This window comes from Oenanthe melanoleuca, chromosome 18 (genome assembly GCF_029582105.1).
Source record: "Oenanthe melanoleuca isolate GR-GAL-2019-014 chromosome 18, OMel1.0, whole genome shotgun sequence".
NCBI lineage: Eukaryota > Metazoa > Chordata > Aves > Passeriformes > Muscicapidae > Oenanthe > Oenanthe melanoleuca.
The window spans coordinates 8881039-8899939 of NC_079351.1; positions in this window are offsets into that span (position 1 = coordinate 8881039).

Consider the following 18901-nt stretch of genomic DNA (forward strand, 5'->3'; position numbering starts at 1 on the left):
GCACAAGTATAAGCCTGTACAAGCCAGTATACATATATGTATACATATCCCAGCAGTAAGGGACTTGTCCCTGAGGTGCAGAAGGGTCAGGGGACAGAGAGGAGGTGGCAGAGGCAGAGGAGCTGAGCCTGGCCATGCTGGTGTGGGGAAAAGTAACCCACACTGAGTGACAGCTCAGCTCTAATCCCATTGGAATTGCAGTGAGTGGACAGAGAAACCTTGAGATGTGGTTAGGACAGGTATCTAAACTTCCTGATCCTTACAGGGACATTAGAGCTGGTAAAAAGAAGTTTAGCAGGGAATGGGCCAGGTGTCTGATGCCTGGTGCTGCTCCTCTGACTGCTGCAGGAAAGGACAGGGGCTGTGACACTGGGAACCACTGGCAGCTCTGTTTGCATCTCATTCTTCATTGGAAATGCACTCCACAGAGCTGTGTTTGGAATCCTGCTACATTCAAACCAAATGTTGTACAACAAAGGTACGAGGACCAATTGAAATCGAGATAAGCACAGGAGTGACCTACAGCAAGCTGGAATGACTTTGCTGAGCTCACTTTTCCTAAGGGCTAGGTGTGTCCAGCAGTGAGACAGGGCAGTGTGTGTGTCTTTGTACATCTGTCTGTTCTTGCACTCATGTTATTCCAGTGCTTGTCTTGTGCCAGCATCCTTTGGGTGCACTGTGTCTGCAGCGAGCAGCAAAGCTCAGAGGGAGCTCTAAGGCCTCTGTCCTTGTTTTGGTTTAGTCTGACTCCCTCTAAAAGGCTGTTTGGGTTGAATTTCCCTCTCCATGCCCTGGCTGGCCTCCCCTCTGCTGCCCCTGTCTGTCTGCTGTGCTCAGAGGTGCCGCCAGCGCTATCTGGGGAAGGAGCTGGAGTCAGTGCTCTGCTGAGTTATCTCCTGTTTGTTCAGTGTGAAGCACTGCACTGTTTCCAGCTGTGCTGTTGTTCTTGGCTTGAAGGTTTCTGGCTGTTTTCTAACTGAACCCAGCCCTGCTTCCCTGGGCTGGAGTGGCCACACAGCCCAGCCCAAGGGGACTCTACCCCTGGCCAGGGGCTGCAGAGGAGCCCTTCAGTCCTTGCCTGGATTGTGAGGATCACTCAGTCAGGAGGCTGAGGGATGAGATTTCATTCATGTGCTCTTGGACATGCTGCATGTGTGTGCTGTGCCCTGCAGGTCTCTAACCAAACCATCAATCCACGCCTCAATATGGAATCAATAAGTTAGGCATGTCAGATGGATTTTAAATATACTTTGAAACTTAGTAAAGGAAAAAATTGTAGGAAAATTGTGCTGCCTTCAGTGGTGACAGCTGGCAGCCCATGGGATGGACAGGGCAGTGCCCAGCAGAGCTCTGCTTGTGGAGGGGCTCAGGGAAGGAGAACTGCTTGGTTTCTCACATCCAGCACCTAAATATAATGCACTAGGCATGATTCTCCTACTGGGATTTACAGACACAGGAATGAGAGCCCAAATGAGAAAAACACCAGGCTGGGGAGGTGATGGGGAATTCTTGGCTCAGGTTTAGAGAGGGAGAACTCTGGAATAAGAAAGGACTGGGCCATTGGATTCAGCCTGGTATCCAGCCTGGGAGAGGACTGTGGGTTGATTCCAGTACCTGGTTGGTAAAATGTCAGATTTTCCCATGGAAACCCTGGCTCCTGACTGTCCCATTCACAGTTTATTTTATTCAATCATCAGTTCCAGGTGAACACAGGTTTTTCCATAGTAGCTGGCTGGAATGGATTTTCTGAAGAGTGACTGAGATGATTTGGTGTGAAGAAAACTGGATTTGACTCCAGCTGAAAGCAAGTGGAATTATTATTGTCATATGTTGATGGAGAAAACCAGCAAAAATTACAGGTATCCACAGTCAAAGACAGATTCATTAAATCTTCTCAACTTGGATAAACTCACCAAACTATTGGGATTTCAGAGGTTCTTGAATTAATGTTGGATGCAAAGCAATGTTATCTCTGGGAAATAAATTCAGCTTTGGCTGTGGAGTAGGTAACCATGGGGTGGAGGTTAAGCATGAGTGTTAATATTTTAAAAAAATATTTCATGTTTTAAGAGCTCTTTCTGTTCTGGAAATGTGCTTGTCCTGTGCTGGCTACAGGACAGCCCTGGAGTGAACCTGCACTCTGAGACCTGTTTATCCTGGGTGATCTGTGTGCCAGAACCAACCCCAGGCCTTCTACAGCTTCCCAAAGCTCACTCTGGATTTATGGCAGGAAGATGTGTGCAGTCCTTTGATTTCATTGGGGTTTCCAGTCAAGGCAGTGATGAATCCAGGCATGTAGAACTAATCTTTACGCACTGGGGTGTCAACCTGATTAAAAACTACAACAAAGGTACATCTGATTTTATATGAAATAAAAAGGTATTTTAAGTCTTAGTGTTAAATGGCACAGGGATGGGGGTGAAATTGATATAGCATTTTATATAAATCACCATTTGGCTTTCTCAGGCCTGTGCTTGTGAGCAGCCACTGCTCCCACAGCTAGGCTGATGTCACTGGTGTTACATACACAAGGACACAAGCAAAAGGCAATTGAGGATGAATTCCACCCCAGGACACAGCCAGAGCAGTGCCTGCCAAGCAGAGGATGAGGTCATTGCAGGAATTCTTTACATTCTGCCTTCTGCACAGGGTGCCCGAGCAACGGGAGTGAAACTTTAACAATAACCACCACATGGGAAGCTCTAAATGGTGCTGGGGTGGTTTGCACTCCCCCTGAGCTGCTCCCCAGAAGAAAATGGAGAGAATAAACTGTTAAATGAGGTCCTGTCTGGATGGAGGCTGCACAAACCCTGCAGACAGCTCTGTTGCTCATTAGCAGAGGCACAGGGGGCTGCAGGGGCTCTGGCCCCAGCCCATCCACACTCCCAGGGGTATCCAGGCTGCAGGCTGTGGGATGCAGGGGCTTGTGAACTGCTTTGAAGCTCTGCCATCGTGCTGTGGCTTATTAACCATAAATAAAAGTAATTCTGGGAGTTCTGAAACTCCTGGAGCTCAGTTTACCGTTGATTGGTGTCTTGTGGCTCGTTCAAGTTTTATTAATTGTATTAAAGCTACAGCACGAGCTCTGCTGTCCTTAGAAGTCAGAAAATCCACACCAATAAGAAATTCCTGGAGTAGGTTCCTCAGGGTATGACAATCCTGACCAGAGGTTTTCCCTCCCCAAGGTGGGGGCCTGACCCTTCCCTGCTCCAGGAGGTTTTTCCTGGTGTGCAGAGGATTGATTTTTATGCTACTGCCTTTCTTTCACTGGGGATATCAATTGAGCTCTCTTTCCCTCTACCCACTTACTTTCTTTTGCCAAAGTGAAGTCAGTTAATACCCCAGACCTGCAGCCTGGCTGGATGTGGATGATAGGCTCAAACACTGGATAGGATGGAGTGAGTGTGCAGTGTGACTCCATAAATCCTGGTTCATTTGGAAAGTGGGATAAAAGACCTCAGTAATGAATTTGAATCCTTGTGATTAATGAACAGAGCCAAGGAGCCTTCCTTTTGCTCATGTCTATTCCATGGGTGAAGGCTGTCTGTATTTGACAATTTTATTATTTGCCACTGTTCATTCTTTTATTTCTAGTGCAGGAGGTTTTGTAGCTCTTTCCATGGATTTTGGAACCAAAAGAGACTTTAAATCATCCAGGCTGTGACCTTCTGGATAGCACAGGCCAGAGAATTTCAACCCTTATTGAACCCAATAACTTGCATTTGACAAAAGCACATCTTCCAAAAACCCATCCAGCCTTGATTTAAGGGCAAGACATGGTAGCAGCTTTGGGAACTGCCTAGAAAAACATGGCTTCTGCAGCTGCCTTGGTGCTTAATGTTATTCTCAGGAGAGGAGGGGAGTGGGGGGAATAACAGCCCTTGCTTGTTTTGATGCCTTGGCAGCTCTAGTTTATGACCCTGTGCTGCTGGTATTATTCTCCAGCTTCTAGCAGTGTTTCCCTGACCAGCCTTTGCTCTGGGTGGTTGTTATTCTGGATGGTTGTTATTCTGGGTGGTTGTTATTCTGGATGGTTGTTATTCTGGGTGGTTGTTATTCTGGGCACTGACAGGTTCTGGGAGATGCCAGGAAGGTAAGAGTGTGGTGGGTCTGGACAGGCTCAGTCTGACTTTTCTTTTAGTGCAGAATGGGCACTCTAAGAGTTGTGTGAGCACCTTCTCACTGGGACTCTCAGACCTACAGAAACTCCACAGTTTCTCTTGTTCTCCAGGAAAAATTAAGGCATTGTCCTGCTCCCTGTCCTTGCAGGACTCTTATCTGCTTGGATCTGTGCTGAGGCCATGACTTCTTTTAGGGAGGTTCCTCCAGCAGCTGCCAGATAAAAATTACTTCAGTTCCTCCAATCAGGCTGGTTTTGAACCACCACCAACAAGGTAATAATTGCATATTCCTCTTCTTCACCCAGCCAAATCCTGAGCTGGGCTCTCTTCCTTCCTTGTCCAAATGTTTGAAAAAATGAAGCCAAGTTTTCTTTTTTTTTTTTCCCTTTTTTTTTTTTTTTTTTTTTTTTCATGAAATAATATTGCCTTGATTCATGTAGATGTTAAATAAACATGTAAAATAAACGGAGTGAAGCAGGACTGGATGTAAAGCTGAATTCCCATGGTCCTTGGCTTCAAGGGTCTGCTCTCCTGACCTTTATGGCAGGACAAGATGCCTTTGGTGCTCTGTGTATTTCAAATGGTCAGGCTGCTCTTTCTCTTTCCTTCTTCCATGACTTTACTGGGGAAGGGTTCAGGAAAAAGAATTCTTGGGACTGGATAGGTCCTGAAGACAAATGGTCCCGTGTCATTCACATTTTTGGACCTTTGCTTTTCAACACTGTGGAGGTAGAAATGCCTTTTCCAACATCTCTCTTCTGTCACCCCTGCAGCCTGTGCCCCTGTTGTTTGTCCCTTCTGGAATAAATCCTTTGTCACTTATCACAGTTCTCTTTTGATCAAGCACTTCCACATTTCCCCTTGCTCTCTTCTCTCTTAAAACCAGGGAACCCAGGGAACAGTAAATTTTGGGGAAATATAGCTGATTAATAGACAGAAGCTTGGAAAAACCTCTCTCACCTCTGCCCCAGACCTGGGGTGGTGACCCTGGGCAGGTTCTTCCACCTTGGTTTGGCTTTTTCATTTTTGTTCACTGGTCTGTGGTCATGGTCTCTGAGCTTCCTTCTCTGTGTGCTGGACATTGCTTTCCAAGTGGGACATTTCATATTCTAATATGTAATTTTATTTTCTTTTCACATTTTTTGCCACCACTCCCTCCTTCTCTCTGAACTCATAAACAAACCCTGCAAAGATTAAAGAGCCTGAGCTGACAGTGAAATAAGGAGCTGCATCACTTTTCCATGCAGGCCATGTTCACCCTCCTTCCTGCACCTCTGCCTGCCCTCAGCTGGGGTTTCATGGAGTGCTCTGCTCTCCTTCCTCTTTGCAGAAACCTTCATGTCTCCATGTGCTTCCCAAAGCCCCAGGCTGTGAGGGTGCTTTAAAAATAAATCATTCTATCACCCAATTGCTGTAGTGTTTAATTACCCCCTGCTTGATGGGGATGTCTGGAAACATAAACAGAAGGGATTCCAGCAGCTCTCCCGGTGTCTGGATGCTGGAACCACATTGTTTCATTCCCTGCCACCCCTCCAACATCTGCTTGTCTGCCTGGCAGCCCAGGATTGCTCTCTGCACCAGCCCTGCTGGGGGCTGGCTCTGTCAGGGACCTCTAAGGCAGGAAGGTGGAAGCACAAGGGGGCTGAGCCCTGCTGGTCACTGCCCTGCTGCAGGGATGGGACTAGAAACCCCATCTGACCACGGGTGTCACTCCTGGGTGAGGGAGTTTCAAACTCTCAGCCATTTGGCTCTTCACACACTTAAATTTATTAATATCTTGTACCCCTGATTAATGGGCTGCTCATCCTGGAGCCTGCTCTGGATCTCTCCAGCAGCTCCAGCTCCTCCTGTGCTGGGACAGGGCTGGGGCAGCTCTGCAGGTGAGTCTCACCTGAGCAGGGCACAATCCCCAGGGTGAGATTCACCTGCCCTAGACTGAAACTTGTCCTCTGGGATGTGCTGAGTTACTTGTGGGGATATTCTGGCAGAAGCTCTGGCTTTGCTCTGGCAGGTTCTTTTGAGCTGAGGAGGGATGGGACTAGAAACCCCATCTGATCATGGGTGTCACCTCCTGGGTAAGGGAGTTTCAAACTCTCAGCCATTTGGCTCTTCACACACTTGAATTTATTAATATCTTTTACCCCTGATTAATGGGCTGCTCATCCTGGAGCCTGCTCTGGATCTCTCCAGCAGCTCCAGCTCCTCCTGTGCTGGGACAGGGCTGGGGCAGCTCTGCAGGTGAGTCTCACCTGAGCAGGGCACAATCCCCAGGGTGAGATTCACCTGCCCTAGACTGAAACTTGTCCTCTGGGATGTGCTGAGTTACTTGTGGGGATATTCTGGCAGAAGCTCTGGCTTTGCTCTGGCAGGTTCTTTTGAGCTGAGGAGGGATGGGACTAGAAACCCCATCTGATCATGGGTGTCACCTCCTGGGTAAGGGAGTTTCAAACTCTCAGCCATTTGGCTCTTCACACACTTGAATTTATTAATGTCTTTTACCCCTGATTAATGGGCTGCATGATACCTGAGCTTCTCAGCCCACCTGTGCTGTGCAGGTATTGTTGTCTCCTGCAGCTGACTGTGCTGCAGGGGATGGGCAGGAGCAGGCATGCTTCACTTCATGACCTCACACAAACCAATTACCCCATTTACAAGCAGCATTATGCTGTGCTGAGTCAAAAGCCAGTTTTACAGCATTTTAACACCAGGAGTTAATGTTTCTTTTCTTTCCCTTTCAAGAAAGGAGCTGTCATTCATGCTTTCCCTTCTTTAAACCTGAGAGATAAATCTGTTTTGACTTTTCTGCTGTGCCTTGGTGAACTCCCCTGCAGGTTTAGGCTGGTATACAGTGAGAGAATTGGGGTTGCCTTTCTTTCCCATAAGTTTAGTAACAATGTGTGTGGGGTTTTTTCTTTCTCTATTTTTTTTTTTCAATTTCTATGAAAGTCATGGGTGTACAATGGTTATTGCATCTCTAATGTGCTGATCCAGGAGCACTGAACCTTTCCAAATCCCAGACAATATATTTGATTCTGTTTTCCTGAGACATTTGAGAGTTCAAAGGATTATCCAGAGTTTATCCAAAACTAATAGAAGCTCTTGGTCCAGACTGAGATCTGGAAACTTCACAAAATTAGAGGCAACTTGTAAGAGGTTTCCAGGTCTCCTTGGTTTTGCCAGAATGGAGCATGAAGAGATCAGCTTCTCTTGTAGCATTATGGCTTCAGGTACCTGCCAAAGCCAACAAAGTGCAGACATGTGCAAAAATGCTGAAATAAAGCATGACTAAAAAAAGATGTTGGCTTGATGTTTTCTAACCTCAGTGGAGGGTTGGCTTGAGTCTGTCTGGTTGAGCTTTGGGCTGGTTGTTTCCTCTGCTGGACCCAGAGCCAGGAGCCCACCCTGGTCACTGTGCCTGCAGTGGGGGGGTCCCAGAGCTGTGCTGAGGACACTCTGGGAGGAACAGGACACAGCTTTGCACAATTCATAAGGTCAGACCCAAACCTGGAGCTTGTTTCCTTTGGGTGTTCCTGCTCCCACCCTTCCATCAGAAGGAGAGGAGTGGGGCTGGGCCCCACACAGCACCAGGGGTTGAGTGACCCCAGTGACCCCCCACCCCTTCCCTGCCTGCCTTGGCCAGATGGGAGCACTCCCAGAGCAGCCCCAGCTGCTCCTGCAGCCTGGGGGATGTGTGCCATGGCCAAGGGCTTGTCCTCTGGCCAGGGGCTGCTGTCCCAGCCTCCTGCTCTCTCCAGCCATCGCTCTGGCGCGCTGGGAGCGGAGGTGGGAGGAGGAAGGAAAGGGATGCAAGCAGGGAATCTCCTGGGATGTGTGGCAGGCCAAGGAAAACTTTGCTTTATTTCCATGTGCAGTATTAAAGGTGGATCATTAACCCCTCAGCCCTTGGCTGGCAGCTGTGGAGCTGTCACTTCCTTCCCTCCTTTCAGATGGGTCCATGTGGAGGGAGCATGCCTGGCTGAGAGGATTCCTCTGCTGGAGGGACTGGGCTCACCTCTTGGCCAACTGCAAGTTATTTTTGACTCTGCCCTGCAATTTGAGTTTCTTTTCCATTTGGTGCTGGGGGGATTTGGGTTTAGCTATTCTCATTTCACTGAATTTTGGGTGATGGCCAATTGCTCCCAGTTGGGAACAAACCAAGAATTTTTCTATGCAAACAGAAGAAGGACCATCAACTTGGACCTGCCACCTTCTACCATGCACACTCTGTTTTCATCTTGCTCTGCATCTGGAGATTCCAAAAGATTCTTTTCCCACCTACACAAGCTGTGTCTGAGGGGGGCTCAAAAAGGAAAATTGATGTGCATAAAAAGCTGAAGCTGCTCCAGATGCAAGGCCCAGTGTCCACAGAGTGGAGAAGACAACCACACTCCAGTGTGGAATGTCATGATGCTGGGAGGTTCTACCAAACAGAAGGCAAAGCCCCTATTAAAGCCAGTGGAAAATTTCATGGGGTATGGGCTTGCTGAGTTTGGCCCCATAAATATTTGTACTGTTGGCTTTGTGGTTTAATCCATGGATTCTGTTTAAAAATTAGAACTTTCTTAAACAAGAGCTCCCTCTGTCCCTGCTCTGTTTGGTCTCTTCAGCTCCAGGGAATAACTCTTGGCTTGCCTGAGCCTTCCTCCCCACTGTGGCACAGCACAACTCCCCTGTCAGCAGCACACTGTTCTCATTGACTTTTATTATCCCATGGGCTAAATTACTGTGTGCTTTGATCTCCTGTTGGACTTGCTGCTTGGAAAGGGGGGCAAAGGTGGATTTTTCAATTTTTTTTTATTTTTCACTCAAGCAGAAAGGTCAGGCTACTGAAAGGGATATAATGCCAGGGAGAGACTGTGTGGATTTGGCAGTCAGAAAATACTATAGATATAAATGTAAGTCTCAAGGAGGGATTAACTACTAGATTTTGTCTGTCCCCATGTCACAGTACCACACATCCTTGTGAGCTGGGTGGTGCTGACATGGGTGCTGTCAGTGCTGAGCAGGGCAGGTAAATAAGATTTGGAGAGTCGAGGCTGTTCCTGGTGGTAGGGGATGGACACCACTGTCACAGAATCCCAGAAGGGTTTGGGTTGAAGAGACCTTAAATATGACCTTGTGCCACCCCTGCCATGGGGACAGCTCCCACTGTCCCAGCTGCTCCAGCCCCAATGTCCAGCCTGGCCTTGGGCACTGCCAGGGATCCAGGGGCAGCCACAGCTGCTCTGGGCACCTGTGCCAGGGCCTCACCAACCCCACATTAAATAATTTTTCCTGATATCTAACCTAAAGCTACTCTCTGCCAGTTTGGAGCCATTCCCCTTATTTATCCTGTCACTCCAGATCTTTGTGAGGAGTCTCTCTCCATCTGTCCTGTTGGCTCCCTTCAGGTCACCCCAAAGCCTTCCCTTCTCCAGGTGAACAATCCCAGCTCTCCCAGCCTTTCCTCCCAGCAGGGCTGCTCCATCCTCTGCTCATCCTGGAGCCTCCAGGTCCTTCCTGTGCTGGGACAGGGCTGGGGCAGCTCTGCAGGTGAGTCTCACCTGAGCAGGGCACAATCCCCAGGGTGAGATTCACCTGCCCTAGACTGAAACTTTTCCTCTGGGATGAGCTGAGTTACTTGAGGAGATATTCTGGCAGAAATTCTGGCTGTGCTCTGGCAGAAATTCTGGCTTTGCTCTGGCAGGTCCTTCTGAGCTCTGCCTTGTTTTTCTGCCACCCCTACACCTGTACATGGTGGCTGCTCAGAGCTTTTGCTTCCTGAGGCTCTCAACAGGCAGGTGCCACCCTTCCCTGTGCCATGCCTGGTGGCACTGGTGGTGGCACAGCTGCCATGGCTGTTGGGAAAGGCTTCACTGAGGTGACCCTTGGCAAAAGCAGAGCTGGGGATGGACACTGCTGTCTCCAGCACAGGGACCATCTCTAAGCCTGGGAGCCATTCCCTTGGCCAGGGAGAGAGTTTTTCACTGGAGGGACTGGCCAGGGGAGAGCTGGAGCAGGAGGAGGGTTGGGAAAAGCACCTCACTCTCACACTTCCCTGATGTTGGAGGTGTAACATCCACATTGCCCTTGGGTGTTAACTTTTGTGAAACTGAGCTGCTGAGGCTGTGTAAAGCTGACAGAGCTTTTGGGGGAAGCTGTCTGAGCATGTGAAGGGAGGTGGTGTGTGTCTGAATAATGAGCTCTGCTCTTGGGACTGGTAAAATTCACACGTGGTGCACATGGCCAAGGGCTCTGCCAGGAGAGCTCCCCAAATGCAGCCCTTGCACTGCTGCTGCTCTTCCAAAGCACTGGTGATGTGGGCAGTGAGCTGGGGAGTGCTGCTCAGGGCTGGGAAAATGGCTTTGGGCTGGGCTGAGAGCTGTAACGTGTCTTGGAGAAAGGAGAGCAAGGACAGACCCCAGAGGATGTGGTTTCTATGACCACAGCAGCTTCCTGTGACCCTGCCTGCTCATCAGCAGGATGGGATGGTTTGAGCCAGTGAAAACCACTCCAGCACTGCACGTGATGTTAATGACCCCTCCGGAGGCTCAGCACCACTCAACACCCTTTTAATCTCCTGGCATCAGTACAGGAACAGAAGAGCTTGAAGAAAGCTTGTACATTATCACATTTTAGAGCAGCTCCTCAAAAGCTGAGGTCCTAAAAAGAGTCAAGCCTTCCCAGGCTGCTCCAAAGGAGACATTTTTAAGCCTCAAGCGTCAGCACAGTAAGGTGTCCCTCAGTAAACCCATGATGCTGCTCCTTTGGAAAAGTGCTGCTCTTATTTCAGAGACCCCACCACCCTCATTAGCCATGTCAAGCTTAGCCTGACAGACAAGTGGTGGTAGCATAAAAGGAGATGGCACCTCTAACCTGCTTTGGATTCCCTTATTTCAGGTCAAATTCAGAGATTATGACCAAACCCCACGACAGAACTCCATGAAGTGTTTTGAAACCAAGCCAGCTCAAGAGTGGAAGCTAAGCCAGTCCCTGGACAGTGCAGGTGCTGTTGGCAGATCTGATCCCTGAAAGAACTGCATTTTCTTTATAAAACCTGGGTTTGTGCACCAGGCAAATGCATCATCCCTGTTCATTGCACAGCCCTCCCAGCAGACCCTGGGGCCACATCCAGCAGAGCTGTCTCCATGCAGAGCTCCACCTCAGCAAGGAGAGATCCTGCATGCAGAGACATGAGCTGCTGTCTGAGATCACTCCTGAGCAAGGCCAGTTAGAGAATGACTGAGGTCGCTCTTTTCATCAGTCTCCAAGGGAATGGACAAGTGCTGGAGATGGGAGAGGGGTTCTTGCACCTGGAGAAGGAAGAAGGCAATGAATTGTGTGGAAATTGTGTGCCCACTGTGTGGAAAACCCCTTTTCAGAGAATCCCCTAGTCTCGTGACACCTCAGCTCCCAGCTGACGTCTGGGATTTCTTTTTGCATGGTTTGTTGTCTTTGTGCAGTTACTCAGCAGATTTTAGTTCTTCAAACTCCCGTGAGCAGTTTCCTACATGTTCCAGCACCTTCTTAATGTAAGAGAACTGATCACAGCCTGGAGCACGGGATTTACCCTGCCCTGGTGCCTTCCCACGCTCGTGTCCTTGAGGAGGGTTTAGTGCAAAACTGTTCCTCCTCACTCCTGGCTTTTCATGCTCTTACTCTCTTCTTGTGTTGCTGCCTGGTTGCTGCTCTCAGTGCTGCCCTGCTGAAGTGTCTGACAAAGGAAATGACACTGATGTTCAAGTTAACCCTCTGACAGTGTAAAAATAGATGGGTTGAAATTATGCCCCTGAGAGCAATTCCTGTCCCAGTTTAGTGCACCCTTATTCTGGGGAGAAAAAACAGATAAAAATTCCAAAGAGAAAGAAAATGTTGTTTTCCTGGACATTGAAAGCTTTTGACCTTTGAGAAAAACGCTCTATTTATAACATCAGGACTGGGTATTTTTAAAAGCCTTGAGACACACGTGTGCTAAGGAGCCAGAGATGTTCTTTGGCTCCAAATTGGTTTTTGACCTCTGCTAGATTAGTGAAGATATAATTTGCAACATGACCCCAAGAATCGAAACTCTCTTCTTATTAAAACTTCAGAAATAACCTCACTAGGGAGTTATGCATAGATAAGAAATCCTCTGCTGAAGCTCCTTTTGAGAATTAATGCACAGAACAGATGAGGATGTGGATGTATTTGGGACAAAACTCATTCATTAGGCTGTACAGCTAGAAAACTGAAAAGAAATGAGTTATTACTCATTTCTAAAAGGTGTTTAAATAGTGTTTTACCTGTATCTAAATTAGAACTATTGAGCAAAGCATTTCAGCACGTTTAAGTGAAAACCTGAGCATTTTCCCAGTTTTGTGCAATTGTGGTCCAAAAGTACTTATTCCAGTCACCTAATTATATTTGCTCCCAACATTGGCCAAAGACATTTTCCTCCTGGTTTTGGTATCTACTGAAGCTTTAGCACATCTACTAGAGAGAGCCAGCCTTGGCTGCTGAACATGGTGGTGTTGTTCACTTTCCTGTTTTGGGCAGTTGGGGTCATACCACCTAAAAAAATCATTACTAAAAATAATTGTTTTGGGGTTTTTTTCCTCTGGCTTCCCACACTTGTTCTGTGCTGGGAAATTGGTGGCAAAGCAGAGTTGCTGATTCATTTGTTTTTCTCCTGCAGCTGTACCTGACTTAATTAAGTTTCTAGTGCAGACAACTAAGTGGACAACCCTCAAGGTGGAGGAGGGACAATATTTTGCTTTCTCCCACTCTTACCACAGGCCTGTTAGCACTGATGGGTTTAGCTGGTCCCCCTGAGCACGTGGCTCTGTGGTTTGCTGCAAGAAACCTTTGAGTGCCAAAGCAAAAGGGCAGAGTGATGCTTGCAAGGATCTGGAGAGCACCTGCAAAACCTAACAAGTGTGTGAGCATTTACTGGAATGATGAAAATAGTGAGTCACTGTGGTAAGTCAGCAAATGCTTATTTTAGAGTCAAGTGCTGCTCCTCTGGAGCTTCTGATGTTTTATAGGGAGCCAGGAGTGAGACTTGCTGTACAAAGTCTGTACAATGCTGTGCATGCCACATCTGAGGGTGTGCTCCAGGCCAGGCTGGACAGCTTGGAGCAGCCCAGGTGGAAGGTGTACCTGCCTATGGCTGGGGGATGGAACTCTGTGATTTAAGGGTCTTTCCATCCCAAACCCTTCTATGAAAGAAATGAAATGCTTTGGAGCCCACCTGAGTAATTTATGAAGCTTTGGCCACCTTGTCTTCAGGTGAACAAGGAAATGTAGAAAAAACTTTGAATGGGTCATATTTTTACTTTTCTATTAAGCAATGTTGTCAAATTAAGAATTTCTTAGTGCCAGCCACTTTGAGCTGGACACAGTCTTCCACTGGACCTCCAGGCTGTGGGTTGGCCAAGACTCCATCCTAAATGAATAGTTTGCAGTGTTAGAGGCAGTGCAGCTACCTGATGGTGATGGCTCCTGCTGAGCCCTTCTGCATGTCTGCTGTGCAGCTGTTTGCCTTTAAAAAAAAAAAAAATAATAAAAAAAAGAAAACCCTGGTGCTGCTCAGGATGAGAACTTGGCAGCTGGGCATGCCACCCACTTGGATGTGCAGCACTTGGAAGCTGTGAAGGGCTGGGGCTGCAGTGATTCCCTGTGCTGATCCTCTCCTGGAGATGGGAGTTTCACCGAAACTGGAAGGGCAGAGAGCACGGGGCTCCTTGGGCACAGCAGGTTTCCTGGAGGGATGTGCTTCCAGACTGAACCACCGGGGAGCAGCGAGCAGTGCTGGCAGGAACCTGAGCTCTGCAGAGCCGGGGCACAGCCAGGGCTGTAATCTCTCCTTAGGATCTCCCCAATATGCATCATCTGATTCACTGCCAGCTCTCGCTTCCGCCCCGAGTCTGGCTGTGCCCCCCCTTCCTGCCTGTGCAGAGATAAAATGTGTTGTTATAGCTGTGAACGGGGCCCCTGGGACTGCTCCTGAAACCTGGGCAGTAAATCGCCCTTCATCTCTGCAGACTGCCTTCGACATCCTTGGAGTTTAAAATGTAAAATAAATAAATTATATTTATCTTCTCTCTATGTATATGTGTATATACACACACGCACAGGCACATAAAATGTATAAAAATAATATAAATGTCACATTGCAAATCCAAACAAAAGTATTCAATGTTTTATGTTGACCATATGGCTTAGTGACACCACGTCAGGGTTTCCTGTGTGTGCTCTTTACTATTTCCTCTCCACACTTTCTGTAATCTCTCCAAGACCTCTGGAAGCTCACAAAAATGGAGATTTATCTCCTGGGACAATGTCAGTTGGTCCCATTTTTTTTCTCTGTTGTGGGTCATGGTGGCCAGAAATACTGAGTGGGTTTTTTGGGTGTTTTGTAAAATTTATCTATTTTTCTGCTTCCCTCTGCAGACAGGTCTACAAGGATGGGCTGTGTGTGCACAGCCCTTCCCTACTTCCATAATCCTGGGGAAGTGCTTGAAGTTGTGACTTGGATCCAGGAGGGAGGTCCCAAAAGCAGAAGTGCTCATGAAATGCTGCAGGAATCCTGCCTGGTCCCTGAGCACTGGGGGTGTCCTGGGTGGAGCTGGAAATGAGCCTTGCTGCTGAATGTGAAACTGCTGTCATCCTTCTGGGCCAAAGCAATGCTGTGGTCCTGCACAAAGCTGAAGTGCTCTGAGCAGGGCAGGAATTCTGTAACTCACACCCTGGAGAGAGGAACAGCTTCACCTCCCCGTGAGCATTCAGCATCAGCACAGAAAGAGGCCAAACCACGAGAGAACCAAGGGCATGACGAGGTGTCCCTGCCCTTTCTTTACTCCCTTTCTGCTGCTATGAGCCCCTAGAAACCACAGAAAGCTGCAGAAACAGAACACACAGAAGGATTGTTAGAAGCTACACCCCTGGACCTGGTAGGTGGTGGCTGCTCTGAATTTCTACGTGGGGCAGAGCAGCTCTAGTGGTCCCTTCTGGCTTTGGTTTGTAGCTCTGAGAGCTCCTCACAGCAGGCACTGCAGGGCCTGTCTCTACTCGATAACAGGGCCCTGTGAAAGAGCCATAAATCAAACCTGAAATCTGGCAGGTTTCATAATAAATCCCAAACTTGTGCCAGGTCTGTGAACTTTCCAGTGTTACCGAGGTGCTCTGAGAGTGAACCTGAGAAGTCTGATGGTTGCAAGAGGAAAACAGGCAGAACTTGTCAGTTTTGACCCCAAATCAAGGAAAATGTTGTGGTTTTGGCTAAAGTGGGGCTTTGTGGTTTTTATTAACCTGAGGCTCAAAGCAAATGTGTGTTTGGTAGAGGGAGAGGGGGAAAAGGAGCAGGAATTTAAATGGGAATGCTTTTTTGTCCTGTTTCTCACTGCTCTCACTTGGAAGAGGGTAATGCAAGGAAGTGGTGGTTTATCTCTGCATCAGGAGTGTAAATAATGCTATGGAAAGCCAGTTTTGTTACTGTGAAGTTCATGAACAGATTCCAAACCCCCCACAGCCCAACAGCTGATCCTTTCTGATCAATCCTGCCTTCCCCAGAGTCCCTGCACCACATCTCTGCCAAAGAGGAACAACTGATTCCATGGTGTGAGCTCAGACAGGGGCTAGTGAGGAGCAGGAGGGCACCTTGACAGCTCTGGGCTGGTTTTGGGAAAAAGGCAATGTTCCTGCTTGGACAACACAAGTGCTTTTGGGTGCAAAGTTCCCAGGGAAAGAGCTGCCCCTGTGCTTTTTCCCCACCTCTAACAGCACTGCTGAACCAGCAGCCACCCCCAGACTCATCCTGTGGGCCCAGCAGAAGCCCCAGAGGTTAAAAGTTGAGGGAAAATTTGTTCCTGTGTTGTCTGATTTTTGATCTCTCAGAGCACAGCAACAGAGCCATAAAGTGGGATGTGGATTTTGCTGTCACATCCATGGTGGGTATAATGAACAGGCCAGGAGAGCAGCTCCTTTTTAAGGCCTTTTTAGAAATCAGCTTTGGGTGGGGAACTCGAGGGGTCACACACACCACCACTGCTCCTACTGGAGGACACAAAGGAGGACAAAATCAACAAAGACATAAAATGTTAACAAATAGTCAACACAAACATCAACAATTATGTTTGATTGGGTGGACACTCATCAACATTAATGACTGTAGTCAACTGGGTGGACACTTTGTAGAGAAAAACTTGCATTTGGGAATTTATTCCCCGCAGCAAGAAAGTTGTTTAAGATAAAAAAACTTCTCCTTTGGAGACCCCAATGTTACTGTTGTTTTTTAGAGTCATTGTTGTGATGTTTAGTTGTTCTGGTCCCTGTGTTTCCCAGTTCTCACCCACAGGCTGTAACTGGGAAATCACATGGATGTTGTATCTGACTGGTGTCTTGCTCCAATGCTGCCTTACAGGGAGATTCAGGGTCTGATTCTCCTTAAGTCTTACTGAGAGTCAACATTTTTTTTGAAGATGTGGGCTCCTGAGTGAGATTTCCACTCAGGCAGGTGCTTAGTGGTAGCTTCAAGATGCCAAAACTCTTTGTTCAACACCCTGCTTGGAGGAAATCTCAGCACGTTGCCTCTAATGAAAATCTCACCAGGCATCCCAGTCTGTATCTATTAGATCTTGCATGACTTTAGGAGTTATTAACTTTATTGTTTATTAGCTTTTTTTTTTTATTGCTCTTGCTCACGGGACATGACTGCTTGTGTAAGTAAATGCAAAGCACAGACGTGAGCAAAATGTGCAGGGAAGTCCTTGGAATATGGGTCAGGGCAGGGGTGGCTGAGGGCTAAGGAGGAAACTTCCTGCTCCAGGGACAATAGCATGATTGATGCACCCAAAGAGCTGATTTAATCCAGTTGAATTATTTCATCATGAGGCATAGAGCTGCGATAAAGAGGCTCCCTCCTCTCTGGATTGATGCAGGGAGGCAGCAGATAACAGGATTAATGGTCTGAGCCCACGGTTCAGGTTTCATTCCCAGTCACAGCATGAATCAGATGTGACCCTGCTGCCTCACTTGCAGTTATTCCAGAAGGGCAGGGGTTTAATGAAATGTGGAATTGAGCCTCCTGATCCCAAGGAGACTGGCTTACTGGGCATGATTAATTTTTCCAAGTCAAACAGATCTTTTGGGCCAGTGAGCAAGTCTTTGTTCCACACTGGCAGGGATGTGTTAGGAGGAGGAGACTTCCCTGTTCCCAGCTAGACCCCTTGGGGCCTGCTGGTCCCAAATTAGGATGTTGTTGTAGGTGATGAGATGTTCATTTTGTCTGTGAGTTATATCCAATCTGCTGACGTTGGGCTGGGAGTGTTTATTAGGGTTGGAGCTGCACAATTCTGGCTGCATCCTTCATATTTGGGGTTTTGTTTTTTGCTCTGCTCATTTTTTTATTTTTTTTTTTTTTTTAAACTTGCAAGAAACCCATGAAGCAGAGGTGAGAAAGAGGGGGAAAAAAATCTTCTAGTTTTCTGACCCAGTGTAGGGCTGCATGAAGAGATGTCTGGAGCAGGGCTAGGTGGAGCAGGGGTCTGGAGCAGGGATGAGGTGATGCAGGAGCTGCTCCTTTTGGCAGTGGAGGTGTCAGTGCAGAAGTGAAATATCTGCATGACTGTATCCAGTGAGGTCCTGCTGCACAGAGATGCTCCAGAGGGCTCCTGCTGCACACCTGGGCTCCCTTTGCCTCATCTCAGGGGAGACCCAAGGGTGCAGACTGGCTGCTCCCAGAGCCTGGAAGGAGCCATGGCTGGCAGGCTCAAGCCCTGAAGTATTTCTGTGAATGTAAATACTGAACACCTCCAGCACAAAGGGCTGCATCCATGGCTCTGGCCTTGGCCTCCCTTCACAATGAACAGAAAGTGGTGGAAAATATTTACACTAACAGATTGTGAGCAGCTGTTTTAATGAAGCATTTATGTCCTAGGCAAACTTTAAATTGCCCCAAAATGGGACACATGTGTTTTATAAATACACTATTATGAAGAAGTGGGGAGTAAGAGATTCTGGATCCAGAAGGCAAATCCTCCTACACTTATTTATTTTGATAAAGAGTTTATATGCTGGAAAGAAATGGTGTAGAAAGTAAGTGTGGGGCTTTCCAGAATGCAATCATGCTTCCAAAGTGCAGCAGAGGAGAGTTAACCTCTCCAGATCCAGCACATTGCCTCTAGATTCTGCACATCTATTTAAAATAGCCTATTTAAAAGCAATTCCACACCACCTGAGCAAAAAAACACCAATCAGGTATGGACCCCTTTCTGTAGGAAGATGTAATTTAGAAGATGGGTTTGGTTTTGCTTTGGATCCAAACCCAAGCTTTGAAATACACCCAGTTCTCTGCTTTCCTAGCAGATGATTAAAGATGAGGAGCCTGACTCCTGAAGTCCTGTCATGTGTCAAGTCCCAAAGTGCATTTCTTAGTAAGAATGGTTGATTGTTTGATGCTGGTGCAAGTCTGCTAGAAAACAAACTGAAGAAAGGTTTTGGGGCTAATATCCTCTTTATTTACAAGTCAGCTCTGTGGCAGGTAGGAATGCAAAATGCCACTTTGGAAAGATCTCCTTTTACCACATCTGAGGAGTCCTTGGTTCATAAAATTCTGGGGGGAGCACATGTGTGTGCAGAAGTGATGTGCTCACTCTGCCAATTAAAAGTGGGGGTCCTGCCTAGAAAACTGCTGAGAGTTAAACTTTCTCATTCAAATAGCATGTGGCCCTGCTGGTCTGGGGAGGTTGTCATGGTTATCCCACATCAGCTGATGTCATCTCCCTTTCTGTAGAAATAAGTGCTTTTCAGCTGACCAGTTCAGG